Consider the following 20638-nt stretch of genomic DNA (forward strand, 5'->3'; position numbering starts at 1 on the left):
CCTCCTGTATAATGTTACGAGCCTCCGTCCATAGTTCTTCAGGCACTCTGTCCACCAAATCTAAATCCTTAAACCTGTTCCTCACTTCCACTGCGTATTCATAAGGGATTTGATTTAGATTGTGTCTTACTGGCCCAGTGGTTTTTCTTCAGTTTAAGCTGGAATTTTGCTATAAGAAGCTGGTGATCTGAGCCACAGTCAGCTCCAGGTCTTGTTTTTACTGACTGTATAGAGCTTCACAAGTCTACACATCCTTTATATACAATGGTACTTCTCCCTTCCTATTTGGTCTATTCCTTTTGAACAGGTTATACCCCTCAATTCCTACATTCCAGTCACAAGTCTCATACCACCAGGTTTCAGTAATGCCTACCAGGTTGTATTTGCCATCCTGTATTAAAAGCTTCAGTTCATCTTGTTTGTTTCGACATAGACAGCCAGAGATTATACTGGGCTGGCTGGACAAATATCGTCTCAATAAGGGACTCCTGCTAAGCTGCTGATGAACCTCAGAATTCTGCTTGAAAACCACGTTGCCATGTCAACACCTGCTTATTTAAAGCCTTTGTATGCTGCCTCTCTGCCACTGGGGATCTCCTCCAGAGGAAGCTAACAACCATCTTAAAACGCAGAAGGTCAAATATTTAAGAAGCTGCAGGAAAAAAAGAAATCAATTTATGAGGCGCTTAATTAAAGAAACTTCTCTAGGGACTAGTAGATGCTGCATCACAAGAAACACTAATTTCCCCATGTTTTTTGACCCAACATTCATTACTGAGACAACTGCATTTTTGTTAATTGGGGTGACAGATGGACAAGCAGTGCTGGAGCCATGCAGGCTCCCCTCAGAAAGGAGTATGAAGGTGAAGGCACCACAACCAGGAAGGCCCTGTTGTGTATGAACATCTGCTGCACTTTGGATATCATGTTGTTGTTTAGTCGTTTAGTTGTGTCTGACCCTTTGTGACCCCATGGACTAGAGCACGCCAGGCACTCCTGTCTTCCACTGCCTCCCACATTTTGGTCAAACTCATGCTGGTAGCTTCGAGAACACCGTCCAACCATCTCGTCCTCTGTCGTCCCCTTCTCCTTGTGCCCTCCATCTTTCCCAACATCAGGGTCTTTTCCAGGGAGTCTTCTCTTCTCATGAGGTGGCCAAAGTATTGGAGCCTCAGCTTCAGGATTTGTCCTTCCAGTGAGCACTCAGGGCTGATATCCTTCAGAATGGAGAGGTTTGATCTTCTTGCAGTCCATGGGACTCTCAAGAGTCTCCTCCAGCACCATAATTCAAAAGCATCAATTATTCGGCGATCAGCCGTCTTTCTGGGCTAATCTCAGCCGGGAAAAAGTGGCAGCACTAGAGGGATATATTTGGGGAAGGAGAAGTTCTGCCTATAGGAGCAAATTCTGTTTTGCATGCATGAGCTGTTGGGGAATGGTGATCTGTTCCCATTATCGCCAGAAAGAGAGGACTGATTTGCATGACATTTGGATATGCTAATTTATTTGCATAGGTGCAAATTCAGAAATAATTACTATAGCTGAGATAAAGGTAAAGGTACCCCTGACCGTTAGGTCCAGTCGCGGACAACTCTGGGGTTGCGGCGCTCATCTGTCTCTGTAGGCCGAGGGAGCTGGCATTTGTCTGCAGACAGCTTCTGGGTCATGTGGCCAGCATGACTAAGCCACTTCTGGCAAGCCAGAGCAGTGGACGGAAATGCCGTTTACCTTCCCGCCAGAGTGGTACCTATTTATCTACTTGCACTTTTGAACTGCTAGGGGGGCAGGAGCTGGGACCAAACAATGGGAGCTCACCTTGTTGTGGGGATTCGAACTGCCGACCTTCTGATCGGCAAGTCCTAGGCTCTGTGGTTTAGACCACAGCGCCACCCGCATCCCTATAGCTGAGAGAGGGATACAATAGATCTCACTGTAGCTGTGGGAGGACTGTGACCAGGGGATTTCGTTGCTTTCCCAGTCTGCTAGTTGCAAACAGGCGATTTCATGGCCAGTGTTCTCCTTGCTTAGGGGTGTTCACACATTACACCCAATAAGTGCACCATCTGGGTAGCTGTGTACACAAATAGTTGAGTGGTATACTCACACGGTTATTCACATTTAGCATCCCCTAACTGTACAGTCTATGTACCGGGGTGTGCAGTAGTTGAACTGTACAAATCAACAAGTGTACACTCTTCCCCACAAACACTTGTACATGTGTAGTGACAGCTTGTACCTGTGTTCAGGCTAATGTGTGAACATGCCTATTTTTATTTTATTTTATTTTAATTTCTTTATCTCCCTTCATCCATGGCAGTTTACAAAACAATAAGTTCTCTCTCTCTCCCCACCCCCATATTTATTCATTATCTTGTTATCTTTAAAACAGATTTGGAGAGGACAGTCCTTCAGACTGAGGACTCTCTCTTTTTTTAAAATAATTTTTTATTGGTTTTCCATACAATTATACATTTTTATCCAAATTTCTACAAATTGTCTCTTTTTGAACTTCCTTCAGCGTCTCTGAGAATCATCCATATTTTATCTTTAATTACACTTTCCCTTCTTTTGTATTGACAGAAAGACTGTTTTATGTAATATAGGCCACATGGCGACTACCAAGCACTAATTATTTTTTGGTGTGGTGCCTTAACTAGTATATCCCCAAGTCTATTTGTATGATGCCTTTCCTAATATATTTCTTTAGAGACAGGGGTGGGGGACAAAACAAATTGTCAGAAGCCTTTGGTGGGCTTTAATGTGTAGGTGACTTTTTGGACCCCTCTCCTCCTTGGTCACAAAGCAGCCTAGAGAAGAGTTTCTCTCACTCTCTTATAACACCATACCCTCCAACATCCCTCTGGTGAAAATTGGGACATTTTGATCTGGGGAATGCAAGGTGTTCCTGGCTGGGGGGAAAGCGTGTGTTTGTGTATGGGGGGTGGGAGGAAATACACATGTGTGCACTCTGTACATGCTCAGAGATGCTACTGTCTCTTCATTACTTCGCATGTTACCAGATGAGACCCTGGCACTGGGTTCCAGTCCTCTGAAGGAGTGTATCCACCCCCATTGTTCTGACCAGACACTGAGGTCCAGCTCCGAGGGCCTTCTGGCAGTTCCCTCACTGTGAGAAGCCAAGTTACAGGGAACCAGGCAGAGGGCCTTCTCGGTAATGGCCCCTGCCCTGTGGAACGCCCTCCCACCAGATGTCAAAGACAAGAACAACAACCAGACTTTTAGAAGACATCTGAAGGCAGCCCTGTTTAGGAAAGCTTTTAATGTTTGATGGATTACTGTATTTTAATATTTTGTTCGAAGCCGCCCAGAGTGGCTGGGGAAGCCCAGCCAGATGGGCGGGGTATAAATAATACATTATTATTATTATTATTATTATTATTATTATTATTATTATTTCCCTCCCCCCCATGCTCTTCCCCATCTTGTTATCTGCTCAAGACTCACCCACTGCTGCTTCTGGCTCCAATCTGAACTGCGGCTCTTTTATATCCATGTCCCCTGCCTCTGCGTGTCTGGTTCCAGCTCCCATTGGTGCCCTGGCAAATGACATCATCACGCTGAGCCACCAAGCTCAGAGCCGGCCGCCATGTTGTGAGGGGCAGAGAGGCAGGATCCATGAGGATCAGAACCGAAGTACTCACCTTGGAGAGTCTAGCCCACCGTGCGGATGGCAGGTGAGCCTCAGGGCCTGTGAGGCCTCTACAATCCGATGCCTGCTCTGTCACTTGCTGGGCTTGTGAAGGGGGAACAAAGCCTTGAAATTGGGGTGCCCTGGTTTCAAGTCAGGAGCCATGGTTGTCAGGAGTTCAGCCTACACTCGAGTAGGACCCTGGCAAGAGACACATGCCCGACTGGCATGTTCCCTCTCTCCTGGTCGATCAGGAACTTCATAAGCTTTCTTCAGCCCAAACATCACAGCGACCGATGCCAACAGACACCAGCACACTTAGGGATCCGCAGAGTTTGTGCACCTTGTGTGACAGACCTCAGCAACTCAGCATTTTGGCTAATCAACTTTATTTACATATAAACACACACGGAGCGCTGCAACATGGCTCCCTCTCTCTCTAGCATCAGACAGCAGAGAGAAAAGAACAAAGAACAATAGTCCCACTTCACGGAACACAGTACAGTGATACCTCAGGTTAAGAACTTAATTCGTTCCGGAGGTCTGTTCTTAACCTGAAACTGTTCTTAACCTGAAGCACCACTTTAGCTAATGGGGCCTCCTGCCGCTGCCGCACGATTTCTGTTCTCATCCTGAAGCAAAGTTCTTAACGGGAGGTAATATTTCTGGGTTAGCAGAGTCTGTAACCTGAAGCGTATGTAACCTGAAGCGTATGTAACCCGAGGGACCACTGTAACACAAACATCCTGTCTTCATCACTTCCCGCTCTGTGGAGTCAAAACATACCACGTCATGTGAAAGACAACAATCCTATGACTGCAGTCACGGAGCAGGAATTCTAACAGTGATAGCTTTACCAGTTTCGGGATCGTCCTGGCAAAACCATGGCAGTTGAAGGGTATGCAACAGTAGAACTCGTGAAGCTGGATGTTGGCAGATTCAGGACAGATAAATTACTTCATGGTAATCTATGGAACTCTCTTCAGCTGGAAGCAATGATAGCCGCCAATTTGGATGGCTTTGAAAGGGAGCTGGAAAATTCATGGAGGATAATGCTACTAGCCATAATGTTTGTCTGTCATGATCAGAGGCAGTGATGTTTCTAAATAGCAGTTGCTGGTTACTTTCTTCTCTGAATTGTGTTTTCGCAGTGTATTTGGTTTAATTTTGCATCGATGTTAGCTACATTCGCCATCGATCTGATGCAAATGCAGAATACAGTTCTTTGAAAGGAAACTAGGGAAATGCAACACCAAACATTCCCCCGCAACCCAATTACTCAGTCTCTCGCACACATACAATACTGTGTCCTGTCAGTTCTCACAAATAAACAGTGCTTTTCCCAAGAGTGGTGTTGCAATGTTACATTTCCATTGTAGATTTAGTGGGTTTTAACTGCAATTCCCAATGTACTGGTTAAATTAGCAAGGTGAAACTCCTTTAATTTAGCTTGTTATGCTTCCAATGTGCAGGCTGTGAGCCTTCATTTATTTTTCCTTCCCTCCAATTTAACCTCTATTGATTCTCCTCCCAGTTTTTAGGTAATTAGAAAAGGTCCTATTCCCCCTCCCCCACACGAAATCTAATTATAGCATGTTGTTTTTGCTAAGTAAACAGGCTCTAAATCAATCTAATAAGATATTAGGCAAACATAATAAAAGCCCTTTTGCTAATTAGGCTTATTAGTGTCAGCATTTTAAAAAAGCCTTTCTTGTCCTAATGCAAACAAGATAAAAGAGATAATCCTTCCAATCAAATTAGGAAAGGGAAAGCTTCAAAGTACATCACTTCATTAACCCCCCCCCAAAAAAAAACCCCAACAACAACTACCCCAAAAACAAATATTGGTCAAAGGACAGGGTGTCTTTGATGTTCAATTGTTGGCACTTCCCTGTGTTCTAGTCATCGGATTGTAAAGTAATGATGGGGATGATTCAGACCCCCCCCCCCCCATCTTTAGCATGAATAGTGGAGTTTAGGCTATAGGGCAGAAATGGGCTTGCTGTTTGGATTTCCTGTAGCTCTCGGCCTAATTTCAGGCAGGTGAGGAAGAGGAGGAGGAGGCAGTGGTGGACCCTGAGTCTCAAATGTCAGTGGTGACCTGTGCAATGCCAAAATTCAGCGCCCCTCACCTCTCATGCTCCATTCTAGATAAAAATTGTGCTGCCCCAATCTTCTTCTTCTTTGGCGATCACTCATAGCTGAGTAAGATTGTCTTCCATAAACACGGTTTTAACAGTGAGTCCGTAAGTGACTGTGGAGGCCAATTTTGAATCCACACGTCCTTCCACAGTGAGGACATAGGTTTCCGGGTGGCAACTGTTCATGGTGAGGGTTTGCCAAGCATGTCTTCCTCTTAGCACGTTTCTCCCTTTCATCCTGAGTTCGAACGTCTTCAAAGCCCATGACACTTTTGGTAAAGGCTGTTTTCCAATTGGAGCACTCGCAGGCCAGTGTTTCCCAGTTGTCAGTCTTTATACAACTTTTTTTTTAGATTTGCCTTGAGAGAATCATCAAACCACTTTTGCTGACCACCAGCAGTATGCTTTCCATTTTTAAGTTTGGAATAGAGTAGTTGCTTTGGAAGACGATCATCAGGCATCCACACAACAGGACCAGTCCAACGAAGTTGATGTTGAAGAATCATTGCTTCAACACTGGTGATCTTGGCTTCTTCCAGTTTGCTGGTATTAGTTTGCCTGTCTTCCCACCGTTGATGGAATCTTTCGAGGAGTTGGCGATGGCGTTTATAAGTGGTGGTGTCTCCATAGCACCCCCGAGGCTCTGCACTCGGTGCGACCAAATCAGTCATGCTCCCCTAAATCTGTCTCTGGAAGAAGAATGGGGTGGCACACAAACACGCACACACACACACACACACACACACACGAGACCACTCAGTTGCAGAGCGTGCAGAAGATCTCAGGATGAATCCCTGGCATCTCCAGGTAGGGTTGCCTGGAACCCAGGACAGTCAAAGACTAGACAATCCTGATCTAGGAGGTCCAATGACCTGACTTCCTATGTTCCTATGGATGCTCCTGATCACCACCTGTGGGAATGCAGCTCTCAACAGAAAAAAGATCCCCCAATTTTGCTGTAGAGCTGCGGGGGGGGGGGTCACAACCTTTTTTTACCTCATAAACAGATGTGTAAACTGGTGCATGTGTTACACATAAACAGATGTGTAAACTGTAGTTTGTTAAGGGTGCTGGGAATTGTAGCTCTGTGATGGGCAGTCCACAAAATGCAATGTATGACGAGCTTGCAGCCAGTATGAAGTCAGAAAACTGCATCCTGTGACCAGAAGTCAGGGTACCTCTCTTAGAGAGCCTCAAGCCCTTTTTATTCATTGAAGTCTGCTCCTTTTCATTTCATATCTTCCTGGCAACTTTTAAACTTTTGGCAGTCTCACCTCCAGTCACCCGGTGGCAGAAGAATTTAATTTCAGTCAAAAAATGAATGTGACTCATATAAGAAGCCGTATCCTTTCAGTGAATTTAATTTGATAATATAACTTGCCTCGCCGTTCTTGCCACCGAAGCATTGTGCATCAACTGGCAATCTAGGCAGATAATAAAAACGGGGTCCAAGAGCGAAGGAAATGAAACTGAACACAATGCTGTTACATTGGTAGCTTCGGGGTAGCGGAAACAGGGTCAGAATTGGGCTCCTTCATTTTGCACTCTGAATAGGACATTCCTGCGTACCTATAAATGGTGTTTTTTATCTTCTGCAAATGCACCGTTTGCTGAGTCATGTTCAGCTGTGTTGTGGCAAAGGCTCCTGATCTTAGTAGCTGGTTTCACTGGGGACGGCCCTACCATTGGACAAGGTGAGGTGGCAGCAGGAGCATAGTGGCAAATTCAAAAGCACAGAGGCACTTCTTGATTGTCACCGCAACACCCCCTCTGAGCTGTGCCCCCCTTTAAGGTTATACAAACTTCTGGTTAGGGATGCGCTGCAATGCAGATCGCCACGTGCTATATTTAAGTCGGATCTGCTATTTTCTGTACACATGCATGGGCAAATGATTCGGAGTGCTCTAATATCATCTTTCAGAGTAACTTAGATTTTTTAGCTAATGGAAACAGCTGCAGGGAATTGGTTAAAATGAAGCTTTGTTGTAGAGCAGGCACCCCCAATCTGCGGCCCGCCAGATGTTTTGGCCTACAACTCCCATGATCCCTAGCTAACAGGACCAGTGGTCAGGGATGATGGGAATTGTAGTCAAAAACATCTGGAGGGCCGAAGGTTGGGGATGCCTGTTGTAGAGGTTTGAGTTTTGAAGTATGAGTCACATTTGCATGTCACAAGTCATGGTTTCATGGCAGGCACGATGGCTATGTTCTGCCTCCACTTGTGGAATCATGAGTGGGGAGAGTGTCTCAGATAGGCATCTGGTTAGCCATTGTCAGAACAGGATACTGGCCTAGAAGGGCCTCTGCCCTGGTCCAGCCGGACTCTTCTTACGTTTATCAGGAATAGGCCTGATTGATTGCAATGTGCGAATGGGGCCGGCTCTACCATTAGGCAGTGTGAGGCAACAAATGCTGGGAGACAGGGAACCACAGGGAGATGTTGAAGGACAGAGTGCTGTGTGCCCTTCAGTCTGCCCCGTGCCCTCAAGAGTTAGCCTGCTTCCCTCAGGTGGGGTGGAGAATACTGCCTCACCACAAGTGTTAAATTGAAGATTAGATTGCCAGCCTGGTCAGCTTTTGTATATGGAAAGGGAGGAAGAACCATCTTGTCTTTTGCCTCAGGCAGCAAAATGTCTTGGGCTGGCCTGGTCAGCTTTTGTATATGGAAACTGTATATGGAAATTGTGCTTTCCTTGAACTTCCATTGTACGTTGCAGAACTTGCACAGCATTCTCTTGAAAGTGGAAGCACCTTGTTGCTTTCGTTGTTCCTTAGCTTTGGAGCACACAAGACAACAACTCTTTGGCGTTCTTCTTGCATGCCTTCTCCAGAGTGATCCTAGGAGCCCATCCTCAGTGGCTCACTCACTTCCTTTCACTCCGATTAGCTCCCATCAGTACAATGGGTGAAAAGATTTCTCTGTGGCTAAAATACTCCTTTCATGCTGATTTGGTGGCTATAGGATGCTGGAGACAGGGACCCAGATGCAGAAAACAGCAATGAGTCTTTGACCCCCATCAACCCCGGACCACTACACCTGTGAGTGGCAGGTCAATAAAGGACAGTCAATGGTCAGTCCCCCCCCCAAAAAAAAATTATTACTAGTTTTTACCATGAAGGTAAGAATTTGGATTTCCTGGTTCAGAGAACAAAATGTCTTGGGCTGCTTTGATTAATATGCATTCTTCTTTTTAAAAAAATAATATGTTTTATTATTGAAGTACAAGTTTGTATATTGCGGCACGACAAAACAAATAACAAAGCCAAATGTTGATAAGAAAGCATATTTAGTTTGAGCCTCGGGGCTGAAAGTAGGTAAGATTTTTTTTAAAAAAGTAATTGTATTTCTGTCTTTTTGAATTATGTTTTAAAAAAGCACCAGTGTAGGAAGATAGGATTGGATTGGGAACATGTTGTGTGAATGTGTAGCCAATTTTCCTGATGAAAATTGCCCGTTGTAAATGTTCTTTGCTCCAGAGGAAAAACATATGGGTTCAAAGGAGCACCTTTGAGAGTGTATGTGTAATTTTCAGCAGGAAAAGAGAAGGATTAAGCCCCCCTACCCTGAATCCTAGTCCCCTCACAGATGCCATTAAGAAAAAGGGAGTGCAAAATGACAGAGGAAATCATTAGTTGACATTGTAGCGAGCCTCTACTGCTCACCTGACCTCCCTCTGGTTGAGTTGCTGCTGCATATTGGGATAGACGGGTGGGGTGGGGTGTGTAAGGTGGTGGTGAGGTCAACCTGGGAGTAAATGCTACTGGATGCAATCACACAGTTCATATACAGTCATGCCTTGGGTTACAGAAGCTTCAGGTTGCGTTATGGACCACCGAAACCCGGAAGTACCGGAACAGGTTACTTCTGGGTTTTGGTGGTCGCGCATGCGCAGAAACGCTAAATCGCACTTTGCACATGTGCAGACGCACCACTGCGGGTTGTGAACGTGCATCTCACATGGATCACGTTCACAACCCAGCCACTGGGAATGGCCACCGAGACCACATAGCACCAGTCCTGAAAGACCTACATTGGCTCCCAGTACGTTTCTGAGCACAATTCAAAGTGCTGGTTCTGACCTTCAAAGCCCTAAACGAACTCAGCCCAGTATACCTGAAGGAGCGTCTCCACCCCCATCGTTCAGCCTGGACACTGAGGTCCAGCTCCGAGGGCCTTCTGGCGGTTCCCTCACTGTGAGATGTGAATTACAGGAAACCAGGCACAGGGCCTTCTCGGTAGTGGCGCCCGCCCTGTAGAACGTCCTCCCATCAGATGTCAAGGAAAGAAACAACTACCAAACTTTTAGAAGGCATCTGAAGGCAGCCCTGTTGAGGGAAGTTTTTAATGTTTAATGTTTTATTGTATTTTTTATATTTTGTTGGAAGCCGCCCAGAGTGGCTGGGGAAACCCAGCCAAATGGGCAGGGTATAAATAATAAATTATTAGTACTATTATACAGTATTATTATTCTTACCTATTCAGGAGTACATTCATTTGTTCTTGCTTCCTGAGTTCCAGGGTCAAATTTGGACACTGAAAACAGATGCTGGTCTAAGAATTGGGACTCAACTACATTAGTTAAAAAACAGTGATTTAAATGCATTATAAACACACAACACCAGGTGGCGCCAGAGAGCACAAAACCTTTCTATGGCATTTTTACATAGGGTCTTCCCCCCTGTTGTTATAACAATTTAATTTCTGACTTATTTATAGCATCTCCCCTCCCCCCCGGTGTGTAGATCCACCCTTGGTTACACCCTGGTTTCTTATGTTATTCGCACCCACCCTTTCCTCCTGGGAAGTCAGCTTCTAATAGAAATCCTTTTAGAGGCCTGGATCCCTCAGTTTCAGGCACTTTCCCCTCACACTTGGGTCCCCAGCATAGCTGTCAACGTTTCCTTTTTTTAAGAGAAATTCTCTTATTCCGAATAGGATTCCTCACAAGAAAATGGAAAAGTTGACAGCTATGATCCCCAGCTGTTGTTGGACTACAAAGCCACTTCCGACATCAGGAGGAGGTGGTGTTGCGGGCTTCACGCCCCCAACACGTGCGCGGAGGCTGGCTTCCAGCCTCCGTGCGATCAGGGGAATCCTCGGGCCGCGTCATCCCCTGAGCCAGCCAATTGGCTGACTCGGGGGGGTGGGGTGGCTCACTCCATTTAAGGCGAGCGCGGCCCCAGGATCTCCCTCTTTGGTCCGCTCAGCTGCTGAGGTTTCCCACCCACCCACCCTTTAAGGTTCCCCTTCTGACCTTGCTATGGACCTCAGTTGGTTGCCGTTAAGGGGCCTGGTAGGAATTTTTTCCACTTGGCAAATTGGCACTGGCCATTTGGTTTTTCACCTACCTCGTAGCAAATTGTCACAACTTCCTTGGTTTTGGCAGTTAGGCATTGGTAGGGATATTGTTATGTAGATGTGTTGCGCCATCACCTCCCCCAAATATTGAAGGGTAGTCCGGTAAAGGATTCCGGGGGGCGTTGCCTCGTCTGAAGCCTATGGAGGCCAGGGTCTAAAGCACGCCCCCGATCGGTGACCCCGGGGGAGTCCCTAGTTGATGTGCATCAGCAGGGCTCCCCCTGCTGGTGTTAACCCTTCCTGGTCTTCAAGCAAACAGGCTGAAGCCGGATAGTCGGATAGGACCAATGCCTAAGCCAATACCGCTCTTTACCTGTAACCAATAAAGTTGTGGCCAATTTTAGCCCATTAACCTAAAACAATGGTGTCATGTGTCGTTATTTCTCCTGGTGGGAGGTGGGAACTTGCCACGCAACTCTCATCTTCCATGACCATTGATCCTGCTAGACCCAAGTTTGAGAAACACAGGATCTGTAACGCATTTGTACAGAGCAGGATCTAAATCACCACGAAGATGTAAGAATTCGTTTTCCAGCAGCAAAGCCACTACTTTGCATTTGCCCATTTCTCTATCATCTCGGTTGGTGTTTCTGATAGAATGTTTCTAACCTAGGACTCTACCATTAGGTGGAGTGAAGCAGCCATCTCAGACAGCTGATTTGGGGTGTCATGAAATGGCAGTGAAGGGCTTGTTATTTATTGTTGTTGCATTTTGTTGCCAGGAAGGGGGAGAGACGATTGAGTGATTTTTCCCCATCAGATGCCGAAATAATATGACAGACTGCAGGTGCACGGAGGTGCTATTTGCTTCTTTGCCTCAGGCAGCAAAATTTATTGGGCTAGACCTGGCTGTTCTGAATTTATAAAGGCCATTTGGCTTTATTTTCCTCTTGCCTCTTGTGCAGTGGAGTCATCCTGATATAGATAAACAGAGAAGTGCAGATGACTAGCCAATTTAAAAACAAATATTTAAGACGCCACATATCTGGCCATTTGAATAACTGGAAGCATCTGGAAGAAAGCATTGTCTTTTAGACGTTTCTGACAGAACAGCAGAAGCCCAGAAGTGGTTTTTATATATATATATATATATATATATATATATATATATATGAATAAAAATAGCATTCCAAGAGCAATCTCTGTTTAATTAGCATCTTAAATAATTCTAGTTAGATCGTGGCCCCCTCCAGTGAGGCTCTGTGGTCTTAGTTGGCTGTGGATTATCTTTCAAAAATGAGATTCTTCCCGTTTTAATTAAAAAATGCAATCATGGGAAATGAAGGCCTGATCCCGTGAGATACCAGGATAGTGGCTGGTGTTTCCGCAGAGGACTGGATCATTAGTACTAACAACAGCTGCCAAGTCTTATCCCCCGAAAAACTCTCTCAGAGCCTGCTGCCTGACAGCCTAAGCTTGGGGCAGGTATGAGGTGGGATAATGATGTAAAATAGAGGTGGACTAGATCTCTACCTTTGGCCTTAGATACACTTCAGCTGAAAAGGGATGCAGGTGGCACTGTGGGTTAAACCACAGAGCCTAGGGCTTGCCAATCAGAAGGTCGGCGGTTCAAATCCCCGTAACGGGGTGAGCTCCCGTTCCTTGGTCCCTGCTCCTGCCAACCTAGCAGTTCGAAAGCACATCAAAGTGCAAGTAGATAGGGCCTTCCGGAGCAGCACACTCAGAGGACGGGTGAAGGATTGTGCTCTTGGCAACTCAAGGCAGTCCAGACGCCAGGGAAAACCGAGGGAGAACAGTAGGTGTGAGTTTCCCTGAGCTCAGGTGGGGATCCTGAGTACAGATCCCAGGGCAGCGCATTTATGGGGTTTCCCCAAAACCAAACCATTTAAAATCCATTTAAAAACATCTGGCCGAAGAGCTAACAAGGGGAGAACCTCAGCGCTAAGGGGCAAAGCCATTCTCTGGCATTAACGTCTCCAAACCTGGCAAGGAAGCGCTGAACTCCCCATTAACTCTGAGAGTGCAGTCGGCGTTTTGTTGGTGCAGCCGGTTTTATTTCATTTTGCCGCTACTAGATTAACACTGCAACGCGAGGCATATTTACTTGGAGGTAAACCCCACTGATACCCATGGACCTTACTCCTGCTCCCAGGTAAGAATGCGCAGGACTGGGCTGACGCCGTTTTGCACTGGCTTTCAGAAATGTGGACAATCCCCCCGATCCCCGGAACGTACCTTTATTTATTTATTTCTTACAAAATCCAATTCCTCCGTTGAGTCTATCAGCCATAGATCACAATTTGTGAATGCTCCGGAGGATTAGAGATGATTCATGCCACCCTTTGAGCATGTCAGTGTGTGGGCGGATTCAATCCACATTGCAGCTGTGCCCACGCTGAAGCTGTTGTCGCCTGAAACTTTTCAACTATATTTACATTATCCTCATATACGTCCAGGTGGGTTGTTTTTTTTGGGGGGGGGGGGTAGATTGAATTTGCACCGAATGCTAGAGCTTACCTGCCAACCATGCACAATATTCATTTTCTCGTCCCCCCCCCCATCCGCTGGTAAGATTTATTGTTTCGCCATAAAACAGGCCATTACAATTAATGGTCTCACTTAGGAACTTGAATTTCCCAGCTGTGCTAATAGGTGTGAAAAGACAGGAGTGAGATGTTCTGTGACAATTAGAACGAGTCGGATTGATGGCATTGGCACACAGCGACTTGGGTTCTGAATGGCACGAAAGCGAACATTTGCAACCGAATATTTCAAACAGTGTTTGCCAAGACTTTCTACCTGACCCCAAGCCAACCTGCATTTCATCTGTGGTGTACCTAATCCTGGCTAAGCTAGGACCCAGGGGAACCTTCACTCCTTGCTGATGATGTCACTGAGGCACTGCATATAAATACAGTTTGTAGAGCTGGCCAAGGTATAGATCAAGCCTCTAGCTTTTCAGGCTCGGACTGGCCTATATTATTTTAAAAGATGAGGCACTACTTCTCACTGAGCTGAGGTCTGGACCTGATTAAACTGGTGAAAGCCTAGAAATAATAATAATAGTAATAATAATAGTAGTAGTAGTAGTAGTAATAATAATAATAATAATAATAATAATAATAATAATTTATTTATACCCCACCCATCTGGCTGGGCTTCCCCAGCCACTCTGGGCGGCTTCCCAAAAAATATTAAAATACTGTGATACATCTAACATTAAAAGCTTTCCTACACAGGGCTGCCTTCAGATGTCTTCTAAAAGTCTGGTAGTTGTTGTTCTCTTTGACATCTGGTGGGAGGGCGTTCCACAGGGCGGGTGCCACTACCGAGAAGGCCCTCTGCCTGGTTCCCTGTAACTTGGCTTCTCGCAGTGAGGGAACCGCCAGAAGGCCCTCGGTGCTGGACCTCAGTGTCCGGGTAGAACGATGGGGGTGGAGACGCTCCTTCAGATATACTGGACCAAGGCCGTTTAGGGCTTTAAAGGTCAGCACCAACACTTTGAATTGTGCTTGGAAACGTACTGGGAGCCAATGTAGGTCTTTCAAGACTGGTGTTATGTGGTCCTGGCGGCCGCTCCCAGTCACCAGTCTAGCTGCCGCGTTCTGGATTAGTTGTAGTTTCCGGGTCACCTTCAAAGGTAGCCCCATGTAGAGCGCATTGCAGTAGTCCAAGCGGGAGATAACCAGAGCATGCACCACTCTGGCGAGGCAGTCCGCAGGCAGGTAGGGTCTCAGCCTGCGTACCAGATGGAGCTGGTAAACAGCTGCCCTGGACACAGATTTAACCTGTGCCTCCATGGACAGCTGTGAGTCCAAAATGACTCCCAGGCTACACACCTGGTCCTTCAGGGGCACAGTTACCCCATTCAGGACCAGGGAGTCCCCCACACCTGCCCGCCTCCTGTCCCCCCAAAATAGAAACTTACAAGAATATGAAAGGGAAGCTTTTGAAGACCCCTCTACCTGTAGGAGTTGGCGTGCTTGCTTGTTACCCTATCTCCCTGCCTCATTCCTCAGCTGTTGTGACTGTACAGTGGTACCACGGGTTAAGAACTTAATTCGTTCTGGAGGTCCGTTCTTAACCTGAAACTGTTCTTACCTGAGGTACCACTTTAGCTAATGGGGCCTCCCGCTGCTGCCGCGCCGCCGGAGCATGATTTCTGTTCTCATCCTGAAGCAAAGTTCTTAACCCGAGGTACTATTTCTGGGTTAGCAGAGTCTGTAAGCTGAAGGTGTCTGTAACCTGAAGCGTCTGTAACCAGAGGTACCACTGTATTTGCAAAGTTTAGGAGCATAGGAAGCTACCTTATGCCAAAGTCAGACTACTGGTCCATTTAGCTCAGAACTGTTTACACTGAGTGGCAGTGACTCTCCAGGGTAAATTCCCTGTTCTACCTGGAGGTGTTGCAGACTGAACTTGCAACTTTCTGCCAATTGTGACATGGCAGTTTGCTCTTGAGATTAATGGAATAAAATTTCCTCAATGTTAGGGTTGTCATATGCCCAGAACTTCCTGGACATTGCCACATGACAGTCTGGTCTGGGCATATGCCAACCCATGTCGTAAGTGTAGTTTTTGGCGAATTTCCTTAAAAATAGCTCAAAAACCATGACCACGACTGTAATCCGTAAGGAAAAGGGGATATAAGCAGACACTATGTACAAAAGAGGGACGCGGGTGGCGCTGTGGGTTAAACCACGGAGCCTAGGACTTGCCAATCAGAAGGTCGGCGGTTCGACTCCCCGCGACGGGGTGAGCTCCTGTTGTTCGGTCCCTGCTCCTGCCAACCTAGCAGTTCGAAAGCACATCAAAGTGCAAGTAGATAAATAGGTACCGCTCCGGTGGGAAGGTAAACGGCGTTTCCGTGTGCTGCTCTGGTTCGCCAGAAGTGGCTTAGTCATGCTGGCCACATGACCCGGAAGCTGTACGCTGGCTCCCTCGGCCAATAAAGCGAGATGAGCGCCGCAACCCCAGAGTCATCCATGACTGGACCTAATGGTCAGGGGTCCCTTTACCTTTACCTATGCACAAAAGACCATGCAAAGAGTCTTTGCCTCCTGAACTCTGGAGTCTTGCATAGACCTTGCCGCAAAGTACACCTGGAAACATGAAAACCAGAAACTTGCTTTAAGGAAAAAAATTAATGCAGGAATTCTCAGGTGGCTAAATTTTGTCCCAAATGCCACGCCTGGAAGATAAAAGGAAGAGGAAGCTCTGATTAGATCAAGTCAAAGAGTCAAAGTTTATTCTGCAATTATATTGAATCATAGAATCATAGAATCATAGAGTTGGAAGAGACCACAAGGGCCATCGAGTCCAACCCCCTGCCAAGCAGGAAACACCATCAGAGCACCCCTGCCTGGGGCAACATCGCTGTGTCACAAATTCAGAATTCCACTCAAACTCTTTTATAGTCAGGAGGCAACACAGGTCTTTTTAAAGCTCTAACAACACCCTAGCAACACCTTTCTCCTTTTAAAAGAACCTGGGAGGATGCAAATGTTTATTGTAAAAAGGCAGATGAAATAATCCTTGGCAAGTAAACTTCAGTCTGGTGCATTTGCTTCCAGCAGCTGCACCTTTCATGCTTTCCATATGCTAAGTAATTTGATGATGACATTGATGAAGCCTCAGTCATGACCTTGGACAAATTGTCATCACACCTCCTTAGCAGCTATGTCAGTTTCTTGACAGGCTCTACATAGGATAGAGTCAATCAAAGAAAGTGACTTAGCATTCATGGCGCAGCTTTTTTAAAATGGTGCCGTGTCTGAACCAGTTGTCATTCAATCCCACATGCTACGCTTGGCCTAAGAAACATGCACCTTTTTCGTTCCTGGTTCCTAAGCCCAGATTTCTGAAAGCGATTATCAGCTTGGCAAAGTCGCTGCAGCTTTGGGCAATTTAGCCTCAGCAGTACGAGAGGGAAATGTACAACCAGGATGAAGCAACATTGCTGATGCTTTGAAAGGGTTCATTCAGACAGCTCCAAATTACTTGCTAGTGATAGGTAGGGTTGCTGCCATTTTGTGCGTGTGGCTCCCACATCTTTAAAAGCAGCAGGAGGCAGACACTAGACCAAGGATACAGGGGCATAGGAAGGGGGCGGTAGGAGCAGTCCACCCCAGGTGTCATTCCTGGGGGGGGGGGATATGACAAAATCCCCCCCTGGATGGATCATCGCGTCGCCCCCCTGGACGCTGATCACCATGCTGATCACCCCAAAGGGGTCGCGACCCACAGGTTGAGAACAACTGCTCTAGTGTGTTGGTTGAATGTGGCCTTCAGTCCCTCTCTGAAATTTGTACTTTTCTGAATTTTGCAATGTAGTCCTCCAGCTCAGTGATGTGTAAAATAAAAAATAAAAAATGCACATACCCGGATAAAGTGTGCATAAACATATATTTTTTGAAAATAATGTACAAGAATGTGTTGGGTTAAGAGAAATTGCTTTGAAAAAAATGTGTATAGAAGGCAAAATTTCACACAAAAATGTCTATATTAAGAGAAATTCACACTAAAACTGTGATACATTTTCACGAGGACCTTAAACACATGCACACTGATTTGGAACTGTGAAGAACTCAAGAACTGAAAAACAAGAAACCCAAACTGACATGCTTCTCCAGCCACAATCTTCAGATGTGAAGTTTACAGCATGTTATTCTTTGAAGGAGAACTACTTGAAAATGATTTACAGATGGTCTTGCACTCTGAGCAGGCTTGCTAAGATGTATGAGACTGAATCAGATAAGTGATGGAGATGCAATGAGGTTGAGGGAACCTTCTTTCATATGTGGTGGACCAGTAAAAGGGTAAAAGAGTATTGGGAAATAATCCAAAATGAATTGAAAAAAATGTTTAAAAGTACTTTAAAGAAAAGAGTCCTTTTTGTTGGGAATAATTCAGATGGAAATTCCCAGGTGTCAAAAAAGGTTATTTATGTATGCCACTACTGCAGCCCATGTTTTGTCAGCCCAAAAATGGAAAATGAGCGAGGTCACAATTGAAGAAGAATGGCATCTTAAACTGATGGAATATGTGCAGCTTGCAGACCTAACATAAAGAATAAGAGAACAAGAGGAACACATATTTACAGAAGATTGGAAAATGTTTGTTGAATATATGGGGGGAAATTGTGTACACTTGAAAATGTTGGCAGCATTAAGATAAATTCATTAAGAGAAGAAGGGAAGTCATTGATATTTTATGGTTGTTTAAATGAATATTCTAAATTGTAAAACAGGAAATTTAATAAAATTATCTATCTATCTATCTATCTATCTATCTATCTATCTAATCTATTATCTCCCACAATCAATCCTTCCCAATATACAGCTTTTTGCAAGCCACCTTGGGGGTGCCAACTGACCATGGAACTTTGGCGCAAGAAGATAACTAAGTTTTGTAATCCTACACGCGTGTTCCCCTTGAACTCAGTAGAGACTACTTTTCAGTAGACACATACAGGATTGCAATCCTGTACATTCAGTCTGACTCCCTTCTCTGTGTATCCCCATCCAAGGGAGGCCTGGATGAAGATAACATAAGAACAGGCCTTTTCAGTGGTGGCTCCCTGCTTGTTGAATGCCCTTCCCAAGGAAACTTGCCCGGCGCCATCATTACATATCTTTCAGCACCAGACCAAAGCCTTTATTTTTGGATTCAATGGTCTGTGGCCTCTATTACCAGGTTGAATACTGTAATCCTGCTTTTTAACATAGAAATATGTTTTAGATTTTCTCTGTTTTCTTTTATGTTTGTTTTAATGTGAATTTTATTTGTTTGTTGTAGGTCGTTTTGAGCTGCTTTTGTAAAGAAACGACTGATAAGTTTAATAAATAAATTACATTAAACATATTTTTGTTTGCTCAAGAGTTGTGAAAGAGTACTGAGTGTCAGGAAGCAACTGAAGTTTGCCTAGGCATCTATCATATTTTTCCTCTCCATAGGGTATCTGGCAGCATTGAACACAATAAGATTCTGAAGCCAATTAAAAGCTAAAATATGCTAAATCAATGTGTCAGCGACTGCAAGAGGAAAAATTCCCCAAAGAGAAGTTAAAAAGGAAAGCACAGAACAGAAATAATATGATGATCTGTCTTCTAATCCCCAAATATTTCATTCCATTTAAGATGAAAACTGAAAGAAGAATTCCATTCCACAACTTTGTATTTAGCAGACGTGGATCTGAATTAAGATTAATCTTCTTCAGTCAGGTTAGGGAAAGCTTGGCTCAGAAATTGCTCTGTTGTCAATATTTCCAATTTGCGCAGGGCACATGTTTATCGGAGCAAATTTTCTCCAAGTAGATTTGTATTAGGCTGAGAGTGCTCAGCTGTAGATAATGGAAATGAATGGGGACCGAGTCTGCTTAGGCCTGTTTGGAGAACTGCAATTAGAAGGGTCAAGAAGCATTCCTCATGAGCAGGGCCAACAATATCAGAGTTCCTTGGATGGTGCTGTTTCAGCTCTGCTAACAAATTCAAGCAACAAGCAACAGTTGCTACTCCCTGATTCTCCAGGTAATCCAGCAACATCTATTGAAGCTTTCTGGCATTTTTTCTTTCTTTCTCTCTATCTAATCTATATCTATATATCTATCTATATCTATATCTATATCTATATCTATATATCTATCTATATCTATATCTATATCTATATCTATATCTATATCTCTATATCTATCTATATCATCTATAGCTATCATCTATCTATCATCTATCTATCTATCTATCTATCTATCTATCTATCTATCTATCTATCATCTATCTATCTATCTATCATCATCTATCAATCAATCAATCAATCAATCAATCAATCAATCATCTCTCATCTATATCTATATCTATCTATCATCTATCTATCTATCTATCATCTATTTCTATCATCTCTCTCTCTCATCTATCATCTATCTATCTCTATCTATCTATCTATCTATCTATCTATCTATCTATCTATCTCACTTAGCAGCTGAATATTTTTTAGCAAAAAGCAACTCAAAGCAAATTTTTCAAAAAAGCAAATACATCAGACCCTCCAAGTGTCCCTATTTTCCTGGGACAGTCCTGGATTTCTGACCAGCCGCCCTGGTTTCTGATTTGATCCTGGAATGTCCCGGTTTTCCTTAGGACATTCCTGTTTTCATCAGAGAAATGTTGGAGGGTATGGAGGTATGTGGCCCCCGAGCCAAGGAGATACAACTTTTAGAAGACATCTGAAGGCAGCTCTGTATAGGGACGTCTTTCAATGTTTTATTATGTTTTTTATATATGTTGGACGTCTATTATGGAATAGGCCACCCCTGTTTTCATTGGGGAAATGTTGGAGGGCATGCATACATGAAAGCCAATATAAAACCAAAACAGGGTAAAAGCTAAACGTACGTCCATATTTCTACTAAAATTTCCATTCATATGTGGAAACAGGGCTGTTTGGGGCCGGAAGGCAGGGAGCAGTTGCTGTCCTGATTCTCGCCTTCAGGAGAGATAAGAGATTAAACATTATGGAAGGATCACCAAAGGT

The 20638-nt window shown here is 44.8% G+C and overlaps 1 long non-coding RNA gene across 1 annotated transcript in view; it reads left to right on the forward strand.

Annotated features, from left to right (window-relative positions):
* Positions 1 to 3447: 3447 nt before the first annotated feature.
* LOC308478572 overlaps positions 3448 to 20638 on the forward strand; it is a 29071-nt gene continuing 11880 nt past the window's right edge. Inside the window, exon 1 of the long non-coding RNA XR_013987166.1 lies at positions 3448 to 3695. This is a non-coding gene — a long non-coding RNA (uncharacterized lncRNA). The remainder of the gene's footprint in view (positions 3696 to 20638) is intronic.

Source organism: Podarcis pityusensis (genome assembly GCF_964106645.2).
Source record: "Podarcis pityusensis genome assembly, chromosome: 5".
NCBI lineage: Eukaryota > Metazoa > Chordata > Lepidosauria > Squamata > Lacertidae > Podarcis > Podarcis pityusensis.